The 24,886-nt window shown below is 52.4% G+C and overlaps 1 protein-coding gene across 8 annotated transcripts in view; it reads right to left on the reverse strand.

Annotated features, from left to right (window-relative positions):
• D2HGDH (D-2-hydroxyglutarate dehydrogenase) overlaps window positions 1-24,886 on the reverse strand; it is a 1,118,641-nt gene that overhangs the window by 724,718 nt on the left and 369,037 nt on the right. The window lies entirely within an intron of this gene.

Raw genomic sequence — 24,886 nt, forward strand, 5'->3', positions numbered from 1 at the left:
AAGCTATACACCTGTTACACCCCTACGCATAACACCCACAGTAGGTTGGATCGTGTCCTTGCTGCTAATATTGCCGTGTCCCTCTCCTTGACGGTTACCCGCCAGGCCCGGTTTTTATCGGATCATGCTCCGGTGACGTGCGTGGCGCAGTGGGCTGACCGGGCTTCCCGTCCTCGGACCTGGAGTATGCCAATGGATCTCTTGCAGGACCAGGTGGGGAAAGACCATGTAGCGACGACCCTGAATAATTATGTAGACCTAAACTGGGGGGATGGTGATCTTCCCTACTCCACTAAATGGGAGGCCCTGAAGGCGGTGGTGCGTGGGGCCTGCATGGGCCTCACCTATGGGGTCCGGAGGCAATTGCTCTGTGACTTGCGGGACGCGGAGGATAGACTCCGGCGCTGTCAGTCTCTACCGGATCCCGTCGACTTGGACCGAGAGGCAGAGAGGGAGGCCCATGAGGCCGTTCATGGTATTCTTACGCGTCTGGATAAGTATACACTGGGTCAATATCGGCAGCGACTCCACCGCGAGGGGGACAAGTCTGGTCGACTGTTGGCCTGGATTCTTAGGCGGGAATTTGCCCCGGAACGAATAGTTGCTTTACGGGATCCCACTGGGGTCATGGAACACTCAGAGTCTGACATACTCGGAGTCCTCCGGTCTCACTTAGAGGCGGTGTATACTGCTGATCCCTCGATCACGGAGGCTTCCTATCAGCCTTATCTCCAGGAGTTGACTCTCCGGGCCCTCTCGACGGAGGCGGCGGAGGAACTGGACGCAGCTTTGACGCTCCGGGAGGTCAAGGTGGCGTTGGCCGCCCTTCCGCGGGCTAAGGCACCAGACGACAACGGCTTTTAGCCTGAATTCTACCAATCGTTTGGGGATGTTCTGGGCCCCCTCCTTTTGCAGGTCTATAATGAGGCCCTGGAGTGTGGCACCCTCCCGCCCACCATGAATCAGGGGGAGGTCTGTATGGTTCTAAAACCGGGGGGCGATAGGTGCGACCCTGCGGCGTTCCGGCCCATAACTCTGATCAATACGGACGTGAAAATCCTCACCAGGCTGCTGGCCACTAGGCTGGCACCACACATGGCTCACTTAGTCCATGAGGATCAGTGTGGCTTCATCCCTGGTCGTAACACCGCAATGAACCTGCGACGCCTGAACCATATCCTCCATGAGGTGCGTGGTGGAGAGGATTCCTGGGTCCTGGTGTTGATCGACCTGGCCACGGCCTTCGACCCTGTCAGCTGGGGGTATCTCTTGGAGGTGCTCCGAATGGCGGGGCTGGGACCGGTGTTTTGTAATTGGATCCGGATCCTGTACAGTGCACCGACTTGGGTCGGCCCGCTCCGAGGAATGGTCCTTGGGAAGGGGCACTCGACAAGGGTGCCCCCTGTCGCCGCTCCTCTTCACCCTGGCGATAGAGCCCCTGGCGGTCTCGGTTCGTGCGGAGATGGAGCAGTGGGGTATCAAGGTGGGAGGTACTGTGAACGTGATTCCCCTATATGCGGACGACGCCCTATTTTATTTAACCTCCCCGAGTGAGTCGCTGCCCGCTCTGCTGCGGTTGCTGGACCGCTTTGGTGCGGCCTCTGGGCTGCGTATCAACCCTGGAAAATCCCTGATCTTTCCTCTGGCGGGCCGTGAGATCGATCCGGGAGTGAGCCTTCCATGTTTGGGGCTGCGGTGGGAGTTGGAGGCCTTTCGTTACCTGGGGATCCAGGTGGCCTCGTCGGATGAACAACTGCTGGTACGCAATGCTGACCGGGTGCTCCGCTCCCTGCACCAATCTGTATCCTTCTGGAACATGCTCCCCCTTTCCCTTATGGGGCGTTTAGCGGTCGCTAATATGGTGATGTTGCCTAGGACGCTCTATGTCCCGCAAAATACCCTCTGCCCGCTCCCCCCGTGAATATTCCGCACGCTCAATACGTTGCTCACATCTTAGCTCTGGGCAGGCGGGCGTAGTAGGGTCGCCCTGCATACTGTGGTCCGGAGCTGGGAGGAAGGGGGCCTAGAGGCTCCGAGGTTTGACCTCTATTATTACGCGGCACAGCTCCTGCCGGCTGCGAGGTGATTCCCGGGCACGGACGATTGGGAACTACGGCTCCTGGAGGGTAGAGCGGACGAGACGACATTGCAGGTGGCTCTGATGAAGGGACGGGGTGCAGACGAGGCCCTACCCTATGTGGTGCGACATGCTGCGGGGATCTGGCAGTGCTTTGTTGAAAAGATCTTGCGGCGGCCCCCTTTCACAGGGAGCTGCCGGTGTGGATCTTAGCCCCGGTGACACGCATGGAAGAGAACGTCCTTCCGGGACTGGAAAAACAGTGGATGCGAGGCTCTGGCGGACCTTTACCTGGACGATTCCTTCGTGTCTTTTGAACGGGCTACAGAAGCCTTTGACCTAAACAGGGGACAGTACCTGCACTATAGGGGACTCCAGGAGATGGCAAGGGTGACCTGGCCCCAGTTCCCAGAGGCTCCCCCGTTGACCCACACCCTCAACATCCTTCTATCCTGCGGCGGGGGTGGGGGGGAAGAGGCTGATCACGTTACTGTACTCGGCCATGCGACAGGACTCCGCCCCGCCGGTAGCGCCGTCCTGGGCGGCCAGGGAGACGGACCTGGGGATTGCTCTAGACCCGGGCCAGCGTAAACGCATTGGGATCCTGACTCGGAAAGTGTTGTGCAATGCGCGGTTCAAACTGATCCACTTTAATTTTGTACATCGCACTTACATGACCCCAGTCTCCCTGAACCGTATCTCTGCCGATAAGCGGGACAGCTGCCCTAGGTGTGGGGGCGGAACGCGCCGGCTTCTTGCACCTGGCCTGGGAGTGCCCGCGGGTTAGTGGTTTCTGTACGGAGGTGGTGGAGCGCATTGGTCGAGTCACAGGCCTCCGGATTGCTCTGACCCCGCTTCATTGTCTCCTGGCCCTGGTCCCCAAACCCAAAACGAGGAACTTGTCCTATAAGTTGCTGCAGTTGCTACTGGTGCTGGCGAGGCGGCGCGTGGCTATCACCTGGATGGGGCAGAGGGCCCCTGAGTTCTCCCTGTGGCTCAGGGATGTTCGGGAATGGTCCCTAGCTGAGGAAACACACATGCAGCGCATGCCGCCGGGATGGGAGACTTCAGGATGACTTACTAGCATGGAGAATGATGTGTTCTGAGGGGCTGCCTAGCGATGACTCGGATGCCACCAGTTCTGAATTATTTACCCCAGAAGAGTCTGGATCCGAGGAGGATCTAGTGGAGGGCGGGAGGAGGGACCTGTTTTGGGGTAATGCTCTGATGGACGCGTACGAATGTTCCCTATTGTAATAGTATGTGATTTGCTCCGATTCCCAGAGGTTTGCTTATGGCTGTGATATCTGCACTCAATGGGCCAAAATGAGGTAATCGATGTATTTACGCGTACATTATTAGCGATGCCAAGTGTGTGGGGGGGTATGTTTTACTGTTACATGTTAGAATGGGGGTTTATCAACAAATGGAATGTAAAGGACGATGGGGGACGGGGTTAAGGATAGACAGGAGGGACAGAACAGAAACAGCGGATACGAGCGATATGCATTTAGTTCAATCCAACGTCTATGCGTTTATATTCTGGCGCTTTTTGACCTTACGTCGCCCGGCCTCCGGGCTGTGGGCTACATGGCTGTGTATTATCCTATGTGACTACTTTGGTACTTCCCGTCTATCAATGTCTATGAGTACATTTACTTATCTGTTTTCCGCAATAAAAATATTTTTCCAAAAAAAAAAAAGCTTGTCGATCCTGGTTTCCAGAGACGTCCTGGTGTGATCCAACTCGGCTCCTATGTTCTCTATTGCTGCAAGGACAGAGTCTACGTCCGGGACTCAGGACAGAGGTCGACTGTCTCCTAGGTGCGTGCTTCGCGGACCAGGTGCGTGGCGGAAGGCCCTGGGCTCGTGCCCAGCAGGCGAGGTTGCCGCCCTACCAGCCTCGTGTGTACCTTGTGCTCTAGGAGGTGGCCCCCCTCGAATGTCGTGGGCCACAGAACGATCGCCTCCCTGCTACCAGCTTGTTCCAATGTACTGGTGCTTAGTGATCAGCCCGCACCTATCCTCGCCTGACTAGGTCATTCTATGATGCAGTATCTTTGATGACCGGTAAGTGTGGATATGCCGAGAGCAGCAACCGTGCCACTCCGCCCTGAGGCGTCCAGCAGGTCTTGTGCCGTGTATTTAGGGGCTGGCGTCCATTGGTGACTGCTGGGGGCCCTGATCCCGCAGCTCCCGTGTCAGCTGCCAGACCACCTCTCAGCCTCTCTAGGTGGCACGCCGCTTCAGCAGTCCTCACTGCAGGAGCAGACCAGAGGATTCTCCCGTTCCACTCGTCTCTTGGGCCCCCCTACACCTGCTCCTGGCAGGGGCGCAGCCGGGTGACCCCGTTCCTCGCTACAGGCACCATAGCCGCACACCGGGTGCAGGCGGCAGCTCTTCGCACCCTTCGTCAAGCGGCCGTGATTTTACCATACAGACAGCTGCATAAGATGGCGCAGACTACAAAATGGCGCCCGTTAGGTTGACCGTTACTTCCAGGCTTTCGGGCTGCACCACAACCACCAGGACTCACTTGCCGCCGTCAGTGTGCTCCGTCTCGTGTCTTCGCAGTGCGCCACACCGCCTCGGTGTTGCTCTCCGTAGCTGGCTCCAGGAGACTTCTCCGTGGCACAAAGATTGCAGCTTCCACCGAGGAGCGCCCCCGCCGGGGGTGTGTGCCTCCTCTCAGCTGTCAGGACACCCCGTCAGTTACCGACAGCTGCTCGGGCCCAGATCCCTCCCTCAGGACTGCAGATCCTGCAGCCCGCCCTTCTCACTTGTCCGGGGGGCCGCAACTTGCTCTCACTCTCTCCAGGGCAATCCCTACTCAGGGACTTCGGAGGGCACCCTCCACTGCAAAGTCCGCATCGCCCGGGAGATTCCCGGCAGCCAGAGCGCTCCCCACCTGCAGTCTTCTTTCGCGGGGCGGCCGCGGGCAACAGTCGCGATCACGGCTTCAGCCTCAGTCCTTCGCCGCGTTTCACCTCCTCACGCGGGCACCATCCCTGGGCCGCATTCCAGCTCCGGGTGACAGCTGCGAGTCGGGCCGATTAACCGGTACATCACTGGGCTTCCCAGGCGCCTCGCCACGGCATTGAATCACTCTTGTCCGTTTCGGACTCAGATAGCACCACTTGAGGATCTTTTGGAGGATAATCAGGGGATACTGGCCGGAGCGTTAACGACTCGTGTCCGCCATGGTGGCTTCCTGGTCATGCCCCCCTTAAAGGACATGTACTTTTCATTCACATCATACTTGTAGCAAACATTGACAAGGCAATACATTATTATTTTTTAAATAGCGTACAGAGAATATGTTTTTATAAGGCTTCACTAAAAGGCAATGCCGGTATAGCAGAAGCAGTAGGGCAAGCTTTTCTAACACAATAAAAGCAGATTGACTAATGGTAGTATGAGTAGTAGAGTGAAGACCACAACCTGACGTTCCTGTATGCGCTAGCCCCTTGATTGTTCTGTGGGCCAACCTTTTTCCCTGTTGACAACGACTGTGACGTGAATCTGTGATTTTACTTATAAATCGTGAAATAATGAAAGAAACTACGTGATAATCTTACTAAGACGGAGGTGAAACTTGATTCCAGAGAATTTGTTATAAGCCCTGAAGAAGTCCGGCATCGGACGAAACGCGTCGGCTATCCGCAGCTATCAAAAAAAAGAAAATAAAGAATAAAAATTGAATAAAAGAAAGAAAATTCAAGTCACTACTTTTGTGTGCCTTTCTGAATATTTGGGAAAACTATCAATTCTGTTCATCTGTATGTTCTTAAATTGTTTTTGCAACAAATGTGTAACTTTTGAAGGGTGCTGTCCAACTTTCATAATTAGTTTTTCTGGGCGATAGGTTGCCTACTTCCCTTAAGGCCCGTGTGGGAATCACGTGTCTGGACATAGCACCTTCAGTCTTGACAAAGCTGATGGTATTTCAACAGTGGTGCAGTTTTTTCCTCAATTCCCAGTTCTCTTGTCTCATGAGTAGTAGAGTGTCTCTGTCAGGAGACGGGCATCTTGTATCATGGCTGGGGAAACTGAGACAGGATTGTGAGAACGCATGTCAATATTGAGAAAGTCTGATCTTTTCAGACAATCCCTTTCTCCACGAGAGGCGACAGCTGCTATAGGCAATTTTTGCACGCTCCCTCAGGCGCAAGTGACATGTCGGAACAAGCCGATGCTTGGCTTACTGAATTGCTTCCGTGACCACGCCCCTTTGGTGTTTGTTTACTGACCCCCGAAAACTGGTTCCTTGTATCCTGCTCTTTGGCTAGAATTGGAATCCTGTTTGGGTCTCGAACAAGGCATTTTCGTTCCCGTACCATCGAGCCCTCATCATTTCCTATTCCTTCTTCCTGTCCCTGAAATTCCTACCTCCTCTCCCGCTCAGCTGTGCCCGGTCACTGAGTCGGTCGTGTTATTTTTTTTTCTATTCTGTCCAATGACCCTTTTTTCTTAGTCCCCAGCCCATGCTCCCTGTGCGGCAGTTCATACCACCTGTTTGTAGGTTCCTTTGCCTGGGCTCCTTTGAATCACCAAGTCTGTTATCCCAGCTAATCCGCTGCTACTGTGCCTGGCGTTGAACATTGCGGATTTCAAGGCACTTTTCCCGAGTGCTCCCTTCACCCAGCTCGAGTGAAATCCCCCTCGCTCCTTCAATGAAGTTAAGGAGACTTGAATAACGCTAGTGCTGCTTTGTTGACATTATCTACAGACCCTTCTCTTTTGGTTATCGTTTGGTCGCCACTACAAAGACCTGAGGCAGTCAGTTATTTTGGAATTAGATGGATTTTCTTTTGCCTTTCTTCACCGCCCATGGAGTGGCTCTTTTCTGCTGTTCCTGCACCTTAGTGAGGAGTGACTATAACTCTTTCCTCAAGACTCCATATTAACGCCTAGTTCATTCGTTGGCTGGTAAGTGGATTTGTTTTGTTTCTTGATTATTGACATGCAGCATCACAAGAGTTAAGATTATACCTGTAGAATTAGGGTAATAAGGCTCATTATTTTGCAGCTCTCTGCGTGCCCTGGCGACTTCCTAAGGCGTTACCAGTCTTGCGAAGTGGAGAAGAGTGAGGATCACTCTGAGGTCAATTCTCCCTACCTTTTGGAGGCAGTTATCGGTGATGGGGGTATATCAGTTCAGCCAGACTCTGCCTTCGAGGGGTGAGGGGAAATCATCTTAGCTCTTGTGGAATTCCTGGTGACAGACTCCGCCAACGAGTTTGTGGCGCAACAGTCTCTGTCTGAGTGTGAGAGTACAAACGTACTTAAGAGTGCAAGAGATATAGTGAAAATGTGTGTGTCAGTGAATGTGTGTTATTCATGCAAGTGTGCTGCTGGTCCGGTATACTAGAGGATATTCTTGCCTTCTGGGCAAGGGTAATAATAGAATCCAGATAAGAGGTGTTACCTGTGGCAAACTGCAGGCCCTAATAAGCTTTCATTAAGACACCATCATTGGATGTGGGGACTCAAACTGTCTAAATGGGAAAGCGGCTAGCCCAGTCATACCCAGCGGCAAAGACACAGATCACACGCCATCACCCTAGTCGAAGGCCCTGACATGATGCACATAATTCTTAGCCTATGGGGTGAATCCAAAAGAAAATGTTGGAACTGATATTTGAGGTAACTATTGTTATAATATTACCTGTATTCGTTTTACAGGGGGTGTCAATGGCAAAATTCTGACCCTTGTATAAAGGAGGGAATTTGTAAAGGTACCGATTGCTGTGGCTGAAGTATCCATGGTAAATTTCTGACACTATCACATTGAATGTACTCCTTGGCATAAGGAGCTCTCCCATAAAAAATGATTACCTGGTATAGTGGAAGTACTTACTGACTTAATACATTTGAAACAAGCATTGGCATAGCCAATAGGGCTCGCCTTTGGGACCTTCAAAGCCTTTAGCCATGCAGCACATTATCCTGGGTACTGTGCCACCAGGGATTGAAGAGCTACACAATTACAACACACTGGGTCATGCAGTCTAATTCAGGAATACATGTTTGCTTCAGGGAACATTTATGGACACATGAAGCAGCCAGGGCTAAATCACTTTTTTTTAAGTGCATTAGCGCTGTGTGCATCAGAATCCTTTTTCTGATTATTATTATTTTTAGTCATGCTGGTCAAAAAACAACCCTGCATGCCACTTTATCACAAGTCAAAACTGTGACTAGACAAATCACAGTCTTTCCATCAAGTGCATTAACCACTAGAGTTTTTAGGTCTCGCCTGTCGATGCGCATGCGCATCGAGCTTGCGAGACTATTGGGGCTTATCCACTCTTTAACCAACTTGCAAGGAATCGTGGCGATTCCTTGCAGTGCACGAGAAATTTAAGCTCAATGCGCATGCGCATTGAGCTTAAAAGCGCGTGCACATGCCCCCAGCCGCCTGCCTTGCCTACTCTCTCTCTCACAGCCTCCCCCAGCTCCGCCCCCTCACTTCTTGATTGCACGGCCGCTAGGCCGTGCCTCCCCTACTCTCCTCCCCCCTCCTCCTCCTACTCTCGTGTCGCACCTCTCCCCTCTCCCCGCTCCGCCCCCTCCCCTGCCCGCCGTGTTTTGGTCTTTGCAACTCCCCAGCCATATGTTGCTTTGTTTTCGCTGCTTTACACGATAAGATCAAAGAGCTGTGAATAACGCGAAGAAAAACGCGTCGTGTTCCCATAGTAACGTTTTCCGGATTGGACGTTTTTCCGCCAATCAAAAAGCATATTAGACCTCCACCAACGCTTGTATAAAGGCGGAAGAAGTCGCTGAACTGCGCCCTTCTTCGCAAATATATACAATGTGGACAATATAACCTTTAAAACATTCAATGATATGGGTAATAAATTCTTTGTTGTTGTGTCGCCCCACATCCGCCTCTCACCGCACCGACGCCACCTCGCCTCAGACGGCCCCCTCCCTCCTCCCCCCCCTCTCTTTCTCGCACACTTCTTTCGCCCTTTAGCCTCCCTCCTCTCTCGCGCACACTCCACCCCGCCGGAGCCTCGCATCACTCTGCAGTCTCTGCCTCGCGCCCGCCATTGCCCCCTCCCCTTCAATCTCTCTCGCGCACAATCCACCCCGCCGGAGCCTCGCATCACTCTGCAGTCTCTGCCTCGCGCCCGCCATTGCCCCCTCCCCTTCAAGGGGACTGACCACGTGCTCTCATTATCTCACCTCCCTTTATAATCAATCAAAAAGCATATTAGACCTCCACCAACGCTTGTATAAAGGCGGAAGAAGTCGCTGAACTGCGCCCTTCTTCGCAAATATATACAATGTGGACAATATAACCTTTAAAACATTCAATGATATGGGTAATAAATTCTTTGTTGTTGTGTCGCCCCACATCCGCCTCTCACCGCACCGACGCCACCTCGCCTCAGACGGCCCCCTCCCTCCTCCCCCCCCCTCTCTTTCTCGCACACTTCTTTCGCCCTTTAGCCTCCCTCCTCTCTCGCGCACACTCCACCCCGCCGGAGCCTCGCATCACTCTGCAGTCTCTGCCTCGCGCCCGCCATTGCCCCCTCCCCTTCAATCTCTCTCGCGCACAATCCACCCCGCCGGAGCCTCGCATCACTCTGCAGTCTCTGCCTCGCGCCCGCCATTGCCCCCTCCCCTTCAAGGGGACTGACCACGTGCTCTCATTATCTCACCTCCCTTTATAATCAATCAAAAAGCATATTAGACCTCCACCAACGCTTGTATAAAGGCGGAAGAAGTCGCTGAACTGCGCCCTTCTTCGCAAATATAAACAATGTGGACAATATAACCTTTAAAACATTCAATGATATGGGTAATAAATTCTTTGTTGTTGTGTCGCCCCACATCCGCCTCTCACCGCACCGACGCCACATCGCCTCAGACGGCCCCCTCCCTCCTCCCCCCCCTCTCTTTCTCGCACACTTCTTTCGCCCTTTAGCCTCCCTCCTCTCTCGCGCACACTCCACCCCGCCGGAGCCTCGCATCACTCTGCAGTCTCTGCCTCGCGCCCGCCATTGCCCCCTCCCCTTCAATCTCTCTCGCGCACAATCCACCCCGCCGGAGCCTCGCATCACTTTGCAGTCTCTGCCTCGCGCCCGCCATTGCCCCCTCCCCTTCAAGGGGACTGACCACGTGCTCTCATTATCTCACCTCCCTTTATAATTAATTTACGGTCTTTGCAACTCCCCAGCCATATGTTGCTTTGTTTTCGCTGCTTCTTTGTTGTTGTGTCGCCCCACATCCGCCTCTCACCGCACCGACGCCACCTCGCCTCAGACGGCCCCCTCCCTCCTCCCCCCCCTCTCTTTCTCGCACACTTCTTTCGCCTCCCTTTGAACTTCTCCCAGCTCAATTACTCTCCCCCTAATTTCCCATCACTTCCCTTTACAGCTCTTTTTTGCTCTCCCTCACAAATTCCCCCTCCTTTCCAATTCCAACAGATCACCCCTCCCAATACTGTTCGTCACTGGGCTATAAGTGGGATGCAAAGGTGTTTGGGGGAGGGGGTCTCCAAAAGGTTTTTGGCCTATTTAATTTATTTCCATAGTATGTGCCACCCAACATGAATTTTGGTTCCTCTCCCAGCTTTCCTTTATTGCATCCAGTTATAGAACACAAAAATTGACGTGCACCAAAAACCTAACAGGACTATTGCAATTTATTTATTTATGTGTTTTTAACATAGCGCGCACTTTACCCAGAGTTGTCAGAGCGCTTTAGACTAGAGCGAAGTAAATTACATAAGGAAAAAGTGACATGGTAGTAGACAACACTACTTATATGTACAGCAGTTACTCGTGACGTGAGTTACAGATTAACAAATTACATATTCACTCAAGATTACATATTAAGTAAAATTGGAGCGATCAAGGCTGCACAGCTACATAATATATATTTAAAAAATTGAGACAGAGGGTCCTAGTAGCTCTCCTGAGTGTCATGTAACAATAGGGGTCATGACCTGAAATGAGGGGGTATGTGCCAGGTGGGGAGTTTGGCTTTCTCAATGGTCGTTTGCTGTTGAGTAACAGCAATGATTTCGTTGGCAGTAATTAATATCAAAAATGTTTCAATTCCACCACACCCACATCCATCACACCCACATCCACCACACCCACATCCACCACACCCACATCCACCACATCCACCACCACATCCACCTCCACATCCACCACCACAACAACCACCGCATCCACCACCACAACCACCATGACATCCACCACCACATGCACCACCGCATCCACCACCACCACCGCATCCACCACCACAACCATCACCTCCACATCCACCATGACATCCACCACCACATCCACCGCATCCACCACCACCACCGCATCCACCACCACATCCACCACATCCACCATCACCTCCACATCCACCACCACATCCACCACCAGGTGCAAATGCAATGTTCTTGGATTTTCGTCACAATAAAATACACTGAACATAATCTTCACAAAATTAATTTACAAACGTTTAAGCTCTTGCCATTATAAATTACAATAAATTTTATTTAAGTATTAATTATGTACAAAATTAAAAGCCATTGTTATTTGCAATATCAATACATCTAAGTCACGTAAAGACAACACACATTGCATTACAAATGCTATAGGTGTCACATTTGCGAAAGTTCAAACTATTGACATTGTAACTGACAAAGCTATTACTTTTGCTATTTTCAAAACCAACACATAAATAAAAAAAGTGTCATTTACAATACCAATTGTTCAAACTTTCCTAATGCGAGACCTATTGCATTTCCAATGCTTGTTTTTGTTTTTTGTTTTTAACTGTTTTTATTAGTTTTGTGAGCACATCATACATTCCTGGGCCACATGCCCTTCCGTGCATAGCTACTACAACCATGATACTGCTTCACAGTCCCCAACATCAAACCCTAATCAAGTTAACCCTCCTCCCCCTCTACCCCCACCCCCCCCTTGTCAGTGTGCCCCTATGCCCTTGGTGTGATTAGCATATCTATCCTATAGGCAGCAGGTGTTACTCCCCTCCAGAGCACGTCCATGCAAAAAGTCCAGGTAATGTCCAGTGCTGCAGGCTCTCCCTACTTCGTCCCTGGGCGCAAGTGAGCCGTACAGTCCGCCCCCTCCCGTTACCCATGTTCATCATCTAACTCCCCTCCTCCACCGCATCCACCTCCACCACCCTCTGCTCCGTGCCCCCTTCCGGGGCCGCCGGCTCGTCATCCTCCCCACCATCACCAGCCTCCATAAGCGAATGTAGGTCCGTCGCAAGCGCGCTCCATGCCCTGGCATTATCTAGTGCCTTATCATTAGCCATACGCCTAGACAATTGCAATCTCAGGACACCTTCGCACGCAGCCCATTGCTGGAAGCACCTCCGCCACCTCAGGTAGTTAGGACCCCCTCTAGACTTCCAGTGTAATGTAAGTTCCCGCTTGGCCATTATGAACCCCAAATCATAAAACTTGCTGGTGATTTTAGTGGCAGGAGTGTGGGGAAACCAAAGTAGCAGGCATGCTCCCGAGTCCGCCTCTACCTGACGACCCGTAACCGCATTCAGGCATGCGACAACATCAATCCAGTAAGTGCCAAGCCCCGTGCACGACCAGAACATATGCTTAAAGTCAGCGTCCTCCGCGGCACAGCGCGGGCATAACGATTGCGCCCCTCCAAAGATCCGTTGGATCCTGGCAGGAGTCCAATACGCCCTATGGAGGACGTAATACTGGACCAGTTGGTAGCGAGCATTACGGCTGCCCTTCCAGGCCCTCCGTACAAGCTGAGACCATGTCGTCTCCGGTATCTGCCTACCCAGATCGGCCTCCCAGCGCTCCCGTAACCCATCAAGCGGCGGGGGATCTGTCAGCGCCAGACTCCTATACAGGCATGTGATGGCCTTATACGTGCCGGCCGCCATCACAACATACTGGCAGCCCGACGACGTGGGTGGTTCCCACCAGCCCCATCTTCCAGCGCCTCTGAATCCCAGTAACCAAAGCCGCATGCAACAGGAAGTCCCCTCTCGGCAAATCAAAGGCCTCCCGCAAGGCACCAAACGGCAGCTAGACACCATCGCGGTATAAATCCCCTAGCATGTGAAGCCCTGAATCCTCCCAGCCGGCTAACGCCGACCAATCCCCACCATGCGGAAGGGCAGTACACATGCCCAGGGGAATCTCCGGTGCATACGGGGTGCGACACCCCACCCGCCTGTGGCCACGTAGCCAGCAGCGGCGAAGGGTTCGTTCTTCAAGATTCAGCTGCTCCAACCGAAGCTCCTGCTGGAGCACAATGAAGGACAGGACATGGCGCGGTACAATCCGACCCTGTGGTCCCTCCGGTCCTCTAAATTCCCTCGCCACCGCCTGCGTGAGCCACTGAAGTTGAGCAGCCAAGTAATACCATTCGAAGTCCGGCACGGCTAGGCCACCCTCCTCTCGGGACCTAAGCAAAGTGTTCAGGGCTATGCGTCGCCTGCCAGAGCCCCAGATAAAACCTATCACCGCAGATCGTAACGTCCGGAAAAAGGAGGGCGGTATCCACACCGGTAGCGTGCGGAAAAAATATAGCAGGCGCGGCAGGACCACCATTTTCAACAACGCAATTCGCCCGGCCACAGATAATGGGAGGACGCGCCAAAACCTCATGCTACCTCTAATGCCCCTCATGGCTCTACCCACATTCCCCTCATAGAGGAGTGAGTGGGTGTGATAGATATGGACCCCGAGGTACTGCAGGCAATCCGGTTCCCAGCGCAGGCCATCCAACACCTCAGGCTGGGAGCAGCGAGACGTCAAGGGGAAGAGACAGGTCTTAGACCAATTAACCCAGAGGCCAGACAGAGTCCCGAACTCCTGGAGCAAGGCCCATGCTCCCGTCACTGATGCATCCACATCCGCCAGATACAACAGAAGGTCGTCGGCATATAAGGAAATATAATGTAAGCCACCACGTGATGGCACCCCCTCAAAGTATCGGCCCTGCCGGGCCAGCGCTGCCAGTGGTTCAATCGCCAATGCGAAGAGGAGCGGGGATAATGAACAACCCTGCCTGGTGCCCCGACTTACCGAGCACGCCGCAGATATAGAGCGGCCCGTACGGACCCTAGCAGTAGCAGACTCATAGAGCAGCCTCGTCCAACAGACGAAGCCATCCCCCAGCCCGAACCGAAGGAGCACACTGAACAAGTAAGGCCATTCCACACTATCGAATGCCTTTTCGATGTCCACCGATAAGACGGCCGCCCCCGCGGGGCCCTCCCCATTAATATCCATGACCCTCAGCAGGCGCCATATACACGTCGAGGTGTTTCTAGTGGGGATAAAGCCCGACTGGTCCGGGTGTACCAGGGAGCACATATGGGCAGACAGCCGCGTCGCCAAGATCCTGCTCAATACCTTGTAGTCCACCGTGAGCATTGACAGCGGGCGATATGCCGTCCTAGCGGTGGGGAGGCCGCCCTTTTTCAACAGCGGGACTACTATCGCCTCTCGCGCCGACGCCGGCAATCTACCCTGCTCCCAGGCTTCCCCATAGATCTGGTGTAATCGGGGCGCCAGGAGATCTACGTATGCAGCATAGAACTCCACCGGAAGGCCGTCCCCTCCCGGTGTTTTCTTCCTGGCCATATGCTTAATCGCCGCTCGGATCTCCCCCTGCGTGATAGCCGTCCCCAACGTGGCGCCCAGCTCTGGGTCCAGCCGCAGCAGCTGAGCCTCTTCAAGAAAGGCATCCAGTGTCGCAGGGCACGTCGCCATCTGCTCCGATAAAGTTCCACATAGTAGTCTCGGAACTGAGCGTTGATCTCTCGCTGTGAATGGACCAGGTCTCCAGTCGGAGTAGCCAGCGACAGGATCGGCGTACCCCTAGTATCAGGATTGGCCAGCCATGCCAACAGCGAACCGACCCGATCCCGTTCCGCATGTGCCCGGACCATATATTCCCGGTAGTCATGACAGCGGAGCCTCTCCACCTGGGTGGCCACCCGCTCTCGAGCCGCTAACAATTCCTCCCTATTGCCGCCCACCCCGTGGCCATCCCTCTCCGCCTGCCGCAAAGCGGCCTCTTCACGCGTGACCTCAGCCAGTAGTGTCCGGCGAACCCCCAACGAGGACGAGAGGCACGCGCCTCGCACCACCACCTTAAAGGCGTCCCACTCAATTGCACGAGTGGACGCGGTACCCGAGTTTTCAAGGAAATAACGTTCGATGCAGTCCTGTACTTCCGCGTGGAAGACCGGATCCTCCAGCGTCAGCGGGTTCAACCGCCATGTGGGAACCGGTTGCCGCTGTCTAGTCCAGTGGACCGTAAGCAGGCAAGGGTTGTGGTCCGATATGGTCCGCGCCAGGTACTCGCACTCATGCGTGAGCTCCTGAGCCCCACCCGAGCAGAGGAAAGGCTCAAGACGCACGTGTAAGTCATGTGGCACGGAATAGAACGAATAATCCCTACCCGTGGGATGGCACGTCCGCCACGCGTCCTGGAGCCCCCACCGATCCTGCCAGTCCCTCCGCGCCTTAGCCACTCTGCACACCGCCGACTGAGCGAGCGGCGGATGGGAACGGTCCATCTCAACATCTGCTACAGAATTAAAGTCCCCTCCCATGTACACCGTGCCCACGAGCATATCCGGCAGCCGGCTTGACAACACGGAGAAAAACGCAGCCTGATCAAAGTTAGGGGCGTAAACACAGCAAAACGCTACATCCCGGCCATCCAGCCTCCCCAACACTGCCACAAACCTCCCTTCCGGGTCCACCCTAGTGGTCAAAGGCTGAAAGGGAACACCCGCCCGAATCCAAAGTAACACCCCCCTAGCATGCGCAGAATAAGTAGTATAGAAGAGTTGCCCTCTCCATCGCCGTTGCAGCGCCTGCCCTTCAGCCAGCGTTAAGTGCGTCTCTTGTAAAAAAGCCACCTGGACCCCTCTCCGGACCAAATATGCATGCACTTTGTATCTCTTCCTCATAGAGTTGAGCCCCCGCACATTCCAGGTGATGCATTTCAAGTCTAATCTAGCCGCCATCAAAGGGCACATAGCAAAGTCCAACCCCCCACAGTCTCATCGGCACACTGACAATGCCCAAAAACTTCAGAACCCCGAAACAACCCCGACCAACTCCCACCCCACCCACCCCCAGAACAGGCATCAAACAGCTGTCACCCATCCAAACCCAACCCCCGAGTACGAGGGAAACTCTGGGAGATACCAGAGACTCACAAGATATGTGAGGTCGAGGGGAGACTCCGCGCCAGCCGGCCGGACAGTCAAGACCCGTCACACCAAGAAAGGTCGATCCCGACTAAGAATAGACCTCCCCCATCCCCCTCCCAGCAGCACCACCCCCCATTAAGAAGGCCAGGGACCTAGCACCTCCCCCAGAAAACAAAATACAGTTACATCCCCACCCGGTCAGAAAGCAGGACCCCAACCGCTCATCATGTATCCACCCCACTGGGCCAACACTCCCCCTTACTGTCCAGTACTCAGCTTCCCATTGTCACTCATCCAGGAGACCATCAGCCGTCTGCGGGGTGATCCGGGGCAACTCCCCAGTTTCTTTGTCCGAAACCTCGTCCGAGGCACCCGGCTCCGCCTCGTCCGAGCCCAGCCTGGAGCCTGAATCCACCACCTGGGTCCCAGGCGTTGCTCCGGAAATGTCCGACACCGCCTGTAGGGCGGCCCTCCTTTCCTGGTCCGTCTGTGAAGCCGGGGGAGACCTCCTGCCCGGTTCTCTCCTGCGATTACGCCTGTACCTGCGCGGTTTCGGCCGGTCTCGATGTTATCTCGCTTGTTAGCCTGATGCAAGGGCAGGGTCCAACACGATGAAGGCAGGGGAAGTGGGGGAGGGGCACAGCCGATAGGCACAACCGAATCCCGGCACCGACACCCCCAGCGGGGGTGCCCTCCGCTCCGGGTCCCCGCAGCCAACAGCCGAGCTCACCAGTGGCCCCGCGCCGCTCCTGGCCCCCCTCAAGCACCAGCAGGTCCCAATGCCAATATCCAGTTAGGCAGCAGATCGGGCCCAGGCCCCCACTCAGGGCCAGACGGTCGCCCCAAGGAGTGTGCAGCGCCCCCGGTGTCCCGCCGTCTGCAATTAGTGGGGTGGCGCCGAAATCGTCGGAGCAAGGGTCCGTTGCGGGTCAGAAGGGGCCTCCCCAACCAAATGCGGGGCCCTACAAGCGCCGCTGCCACCAGTCCAGCCGCTACGCCGCCTCAATCCCACAGCGCCGCAGCCGAGGCGGTATCTCCGATACCAGGCCGGCCCCACATCTCCAGCTGTGCCGCAGGGTCAGAGTGCCCGTCGTCCGCAGCCCCGCTCACCTCAGGCGGGCGCCTCCGCTCCCGGAGCTCGCTCCGAGGCGCTCCGTAGCACCAGCGCCCCGGGACTCCTCGTCCCAGTGCCCGGCTCCTCACCGCTTGTCCGCCGGGCACCCAGGGTATGCTCCTCCGCCTCCGGGGTCAAGGCACCCACCAGCACCGTCCCTCAGGCACCCGTAGCGGCCCGGTCTCCGGCCGCCCCTCTGAAATTGAGGCCGGGGATCAGCCGCAAGGCGCAGGCCCACTCAAAATGGCCGGCGGCCGCCTCCGCAGCTCTCCCTTAAAGGCTCAGGTCTCATCAGCCACGGGACCCAGCAAACTCCAGGTCGGCGCCAGGGTGTCCCGTTGCAATCGGGAAGCAATCCCGGGCGGCGGTGCTGCCAGGGGGGTCTTCAAAACAGGATAAACACCGAGACCGACCCGGAGCTCAGGGCTCAGGCGTCCATGCTCGGCAGCGTCGCAGCCACGCCCCCCATTAACCACTAGAGTTATTTATATCTTTGCAATTACTGGCTAAAAAATGTTGTGCATACAAATATTTCTGCAAGCAAGCTATTCTGTTTTCACCTCAGCCTGTCATGCAAAGACAACCCATACAAGCTTGGCCCCAGGTGCGACGGCACAGGTCGCATCGACCTAACCGAAAGCTAGCACTGAGTACTACAGAGTTCTATTACCATTGTGCTGAAACATCTTACACTAGTTTTCATATCCAGTACCCAAGAAATTGAGGTAACGAAATTTTGCTTTCCAACTTCTTTGTTGCTTTTCGCCAAAATACACCATAATGCGTCCAGATAATCTGTCATACTTTAGCAATACTGCCACTTACTGATTACAATGCCGTATTTCATTAATGCTCACCAGGCCGACTGATAAACATCTGTGCCCCTGACTCCTGACAACGAGGATTGCTGAGGGTGTTTGTGTTTGTTCACACCTTTCACAGCCCCCGCTTCGCGGGGGCCGTTCATAGAATACCGGGGCTGAACTGTTGACGCTGTGGGACTGCGAGGCCCAGCAGGCCACTTGCCGCACACCTGCCGCCTCTTCCCGCAGTGGCCACACCCCCGCCTGCCTCCTTATCTTGGTTTGTCGGTTCCTGCTCCACGGATGACGTATTTCATTAAGGCTCACCAAGCCGACTGATAAACATCTGTGCCCCTGACTCCTGACAACGAGGATTGCTGAGGGTGTTTGTGTTTGTTGACACCTTTCACGGCCCCCACTTCGCGGTGCCGTTCATAGAATACCGGGGCTGAACTGTTGACGCTGTGGGACTGCGAGGCCCGGCAGGCCACTTGCCGCACACCTGCCGCCTCTTCCCGCAGTGGCCCCGCCCCCGCCTGCCTCCTTATCTTGGTTTGTCGGTTCCTGCTCCACGGATGCCGTATTTCATTAATGCTCACCAGGCCGACTGATAAACACCTGTGCCCCTGACTCCTAACAACGAGGATTGCTGAGGGTGTTTGTGTTTGTTGACACCTTTCACGGCCCCCGCTTCGCGGGAGCCGTTCATAGAATACCGGGGCTGAACTGTTGACGCTGTGGGACTGCGAGGCCCAGCAGGCCACTTGCCGCACACCTGCCGCCTCTTCCCGCAGTGGCCACACCCCCGCCTGCCTCCTTATCTTGGTTTGTCGGTTCCTGCTCCACGGATGACGTATTTCATTAAGGCTCACCAAGCCGACTGATAAACATCTGTGCCCCTGACTCCTGACAACGAGGATTGCTGAGGGTGTTTGTGTTTGTTGACACCTTTCACGGCCCCCGCTTCGCGGTGCCGTTCATAGAATACCGGGGCTGAACTGTTGACGCTGTGGGACTGCGAGGCCCGGCAGGCCACTTGCCGCACACCTGCCGCCTCTTCCCGCAGTGGCCCCGCCCCCGCCTGCCTCCTTATCTTGGTTTGTCGGTTCCTGCTCCACGGATGCCGTATTTCATTAATGCTCACCAGGCCGACTGATAAACACCTGTGCCCCTGACTCCTAACAACGAGGATTGCTGAGGGTGTTTGTGTTTGTTGACACCTTTCACGGCCCCCGCTTCGCGGGAGCCGTTCATAGAATACCGGGGCTGAACTGTTGACGCTGTGGGACTGCGAGGCCCAGCAGGCCACTTGCCGCACACCTGCCGCCTCTTCCTGCAGTGGCCACGCCCCCGCCTGCCTCCTTATAATTCCATCACTGTCTTGCGACGCGGGACGCGCGCGGGCAGGCGCCGGGCTAAGCCCGGGCAAAGGGTGGGCCGTCTGTGGCCGTCAGGGGCTGCAGGAGGCTGGGCTGGGTCCATCCCATAACATTTATTTTTTTGGTGTTATTTTCTTCTGTTGACTGCAGTTTGTTGTAACTTGGGGTGGTGGGATATTGGTGCTATTATTACACATATAGTGCAACCTAGTTGCACGGTTGCAGCACTTTCCTGTTGATTTTGGTCATGTTTCCTACACCTTATTTTTACTGATTACGGAGCTACTCATTGCTTTCCCTGAAGTGCTTAGGATGTCTACAGACATATCTAACTCTTTGCCTTCCACTGTTGGGGTCTCTATACTTGGTCCCTTAGATAAATACTTTGCACGGGCTACCAAAGAAATAGATAAGGAACTCATGCTAGCAGAGAAAGGTGCGGAGCGCCGGCTCTCCATTGACTTACTAAAAAAGAAACTATTGATTTCTCCCCCCAAGGTGCCTATATCTGTACAACCTGGTAACACAAGTATCTTGGGAGCAGATGCAGACTAATTTAGCACCGATAATATTCCACTTATTTTTCAAGCTCACAGCACATCTCCTGTTCAAATTGACATCACTAATGATGGTATTTCAAATGGTCCTCCTACTAATTCCAACTGTTTAATAGATTTAAACTCTCCTGTTGTCTTGGACCTCGTCTCCCAACTTCAGTCAACTTTTTCCAACCAACCAACTGACATTGACGCTCCTACAGTGACATTTCCATCAGTCACTGTTAGTGCGACAAAAAACAACCCCAAGAAACCATGGAGGGCACACCACTCTCCACCAAAGAAAAGAAGGAGGAAAGGAGGACAAAAAAAGGGGAAAACTCCTTATGTGTCATCCCTTCTCTGGCAGACTCCATGGATAATCCATCTAGTCAAACAGAGAGGGATGTATCAATAGGTACCCAATTAACATCTACTCTAGGAGAACAAACTCCGTCGACCAAAGAGACAATGGAGATGTTTGAACATCTCCTAAAATCTTTTTTGCTCCCACTCATAGAGCGAGTTAAAAGGCATGGGGAAAAAATGGATTGCATACTGGTAGCTTCCTGCCCCAGTGCAAACTCCAACCTTGTCAAATCTAAGGAACCATCCCCAACAAATAATCAGCCAACCTCTAAAATTCAGAAAATAAGTGGACCACAGAATGAGAAAGAAAATCCTACACTTAGTAGTAAAATTGCTCCCCCAAACCCTATTAAGCCGAAGGTTGCCCATGACATACATAAAGAGAAGCATATGCCAGTTCTTAAAAAACCGCCTCCACCCACCAATGCTCCAACTACGAACCCGGGGATTGCAAAAACCCAGAGAGTAAATTCAAATAGTAGGAATATAGTGGAACTATCCCCAGAGTCTGCTAATTTTGTGATCATTCTAACTGGTGTCCCTATTATTCCTTCTGGAAAGATAGAACATAATGCTAATCTTAAAAATAAAGTTATCTTTTGGTTGCGAAAAAACAGACCCCTCCCTCCACATCTAAACGGTGATATAATCTCCGTTAGACGATGTAAATGGGTGGGCCCTAGACCCAAAGATATTGAGGGGGACATCGTGATAGCAAACTTTAGGGACCATAGAGTGGTCACGTATATTAGCGACTGGTTTCCAGGAAGAAGTGAGGGGGGAGTTTCAACTCGTAACCTGAGTTATTTTTACCCTGAAGCTTTGTTTATACCTCCAAACCACCCCCAACCTCCCGAAACGTTTATCCCTTAAACTTAGCCCACCGTGTTCCACACTCTTCTTTCTCTGCTAACTACACAAATACTTTTTCCCCTTTTCTTTCACGCCAATGTCCTCTTAGATATCTTCCTCCAACTAATAATTTTTCCTATTCTGTTAATCCCAACGAGTATTGGAATATTCCGCTGCATCACCTATATGAACCACTCTCCGGGCTTGACTCAAATGAATGACTCGACTTGTCACTTTTTGATATGGTGGTCACTCAAGATTTTATAAGAGTCTCTGTTACATTAGACGAAGTATTAGCTTATGATGAGGTACAAAAAGTAATGGCATCCCAGGATGGGAACGTGAAGTCTGATTTATATAGTGGGACCCAAGGAACAAGCCTAGAAGTAGAAAAGGTTCAGGTACAGGAAGTACCAGTATCCCAGGTTGGAATTGAGGAGCTTGATATATACAGAGGGAATCAAGGTACAAGCTTGGAAGTAGATACGGCTGTCTGTGGAGATGGTGTAACCAACAACAATTAAAAATTAAAAAAAACCCTTAGGAGGGTCGATGTACCAAAAGAGGTCATCTTAGCCCAGAGGGATGGAGACCCTATACTATCTAGTGTGAACGTATCCGCACGGGTGGATTTGGCTAACCATCCGGCAGTTCTGAAACTTATTTCGTGGAATCTAGCTGGCCTACGTAATAAGGTACATATCGAGGAGTGGGTGGAGCTGGTGAATAACCAGGATATTTTAATTTTTCAAGAGACTTGGGCGACTGACCCTATCCACCACTTTGGGTTTCTTAATTTTTATAAACCGGCTCGTAGGGCAGGAGCAGGCAGACCGGCAGGGGGCCTATGTGTCTGGTTAAGACAGTCACTGGATTATCATACCGTAGAGGTGCCTATCACAAATCCAGACATCCTTGTGATCAAGCTTTCAAGACCTGGCTCTCAGGCAATACTTATTATAAATGTTTATGTACGGGGAATTCCGGGCGGACGTAGTCCAACTGGTATGTTTAATGACTTAGAGCTTATTCTTAATCAAGTTGGAAGGGAATCTTTCATCATCCTGGCAGGTGATTTAAACTGCACTTTTGAGCCCTACCTGGGAAGTGAGATGGACTTCGTGATAGAAGAGGATAAACTTTGGAAGGTTCCAATCTTAGAATTAGCACCTATCAAGAAAGGGACAGAAGCAGCTTTCCACTGGATGGGATTCTGCCTAGAATGGGGATTGAGAGCCGTGAACGGCCGTACCCCTTCAGATAAAAATGGGATGCATACATTTGATAATGGCCATAGGTCGAGTAGGATTGATTATATCCTTATTAGGGCTGAGTGCCTGACCTCTCTGGTTGATATGATAGTGGTGGATCGTCCAGAGAGTGATCATAACCCACTGGTGCTCAGCCTAGATCTGGATAGTAATCACCTGAAGGGAGCTTCAGATGATTGTGCCACGGCAGATGTGTTCTTGGAGAATGATAGGGGAAGGGTGCAGTGGTGTAGGGTTGTGGAGGAGCCCGCCATCCTAGAGATAATTTTAGGAAAAGTCGTGGAGTCAACGCTTGCTATGGAGAATACGACTGACCCTGTTGATATTTGTGGGCTACATGATAATCTTTTGAATTCTTTGAAATCCCTCTTTTTTACTTCTAAGAAAACCGGTAAAAAAAAAAAAACACCACGGGGTGGGTGTAAGTGGTATAACAGTTTGTGTAGCCAGGCCCACACTGGCCTAATCGCAGCACTCAAGTCACGTGACAGTGCAGCAATACGGAAGGGTAGGCAGGAATATAGAAAGTGCTAGAATGAGGCCAAAATAGCATGGGATGATAAACACTGGCAAGATCTGTATGAGGCCAGTTTATCTTCCAATCAATCGAGGTTCTGGCAGGTTCTCAAATGGGGGAATTCTTATGAGTCTCAACTCCCTTCCAACCATGTAGCGGCAGAAGATTGGGTTGCACACTTCGGGGCACAGTTTAGTAACCTTGGTCCCCCAGTAGCCTCTGGTGTAAGTGTGTGTTTGGCCTTGCCCAGAACTCCGGGCTTAGCCCCCCTCTTTGACCGTATAGATGTAGAGCTGGCCTTAAGCCTGACCAAAGGGAGGAAAGCTCCCGGTATAGATTGCATTCCCTCAGATCTTTTCAAATTTGATCAAGCGACTTGGGTCCCTTATATATTGAAAGTTGCTAATGCTGTGGCAGATGGAGCCCCGATACCAGACTCATGGCAGGGGCGGAAATCCTTCCAATCTTTAAAAAAGGGGATCGCTCACTGCCAGTAAACTATCGTCCGATTAGCTTAATTGACGCCATCCAAAAGATCATCTCACGGATGGTGCTGTTTAAGATCTCAGCATGGATGGATGAACTGTCAATACTGTCTCCCATGCAGGCTGGCTTCAGGCCCTGTGTAAGCACAATAGACCAGGACTTAAGATTCATTCTTATATATTGGAAGGTGGTGGTTTTAAATGGAGGAGTGATCTATGCGGCCTTCGTGGACCTAAAGTCCGCTTTCGATTTGGTTCCAAGATCCAAATTGTGGGAAGCTCTGACACTGATGGGACTGCCGAAGGACCTGTTGAACATAATCATAAGACTTCATGAGAAAAATTATGCCCAGGTCCGATGGGGTATGCAGGGCCAAGTCACCAAAAAGTTTCCAGTGACACGAGGAGTCCGCCAAGGATGTGTCCTTGCTCCAACCCTTTTTCTTTTATTCATTAATAGAGTTGTAGCACATTTTTCAGACACACCCACTGACGCCCCTAGTTTGGGCGGTATGAAGTTTCCCCTTCTCATCTTTGCGGATGACACGCTCATACTTTCAAAAACACAAAAGGGGCTTCAATTGGCACTTAGCAAATTTGAAGAATTCTGTTATGCTAACGACCTGCAGATTAACACTAGTAAAACCAAGTTTATGGTTCTCACTAAAAATAGACCAAGATTAGGCCAAGTAAGACTTAATGGCATAAATCTGGAACGGGTAAATGAGAAGACTTACCTGGGAGTGGTACTCGATTATAGGTTAAGATGGACAGCCCAGCTAGATGTACTGTCATTAAAATTCTCCCAGTTGAGTGGGACACTTATTAAGGAGCAGAGATCTTCCCTTACCAAGAGAATAAGCCCAGCACTTAAAATTTATAATACAAAGATAAGATCGGCCATTGCATATGGAGCTGACCTTTGGGGTTATGTTGATCTGTCCCAACTCGAGAAAATCCAAAATAAGTTTTTACGAAACTTGGTGGGCCTTCCACAATCGACCCCTATGTTACCATTACTGTTGGACTTGGGTTGCAATCCAATAGAAGAATTGGCAAAACTGAGGATTATATTACTTTAGAGGAGAATATGGGTAACTCCAGAATTGGCTACTTTTGCTGCGGGAATAGATGATATTAGACATATAGTGGGTTGTGGCAATCTTCCCTGGTTTAAAGCAGTAAAATCCATCTTGACAGATATGGGCCTTATTGAACTATGGTCTGACCCCGGGAACAATGTGTTCCCTTCAAAAAGGGATCTCAAGGACTAGTTCTGGG

The sequence above is a fragment of the Lissotriton helveticus genome, chromosome 11 (genome assembly GCF_964261635.1).
Source record: "Lissotriton helveticus chromosome 11, aLisHel1.1, whole genome shotgun sequence".
Taxonomy (NCBI): domain Eukaryota; kingdom Metazoa; phylum Chordata; class Amphibia; order Caudata; family Salamandridae; genus Lissotriton; species Lissotriton helveticus.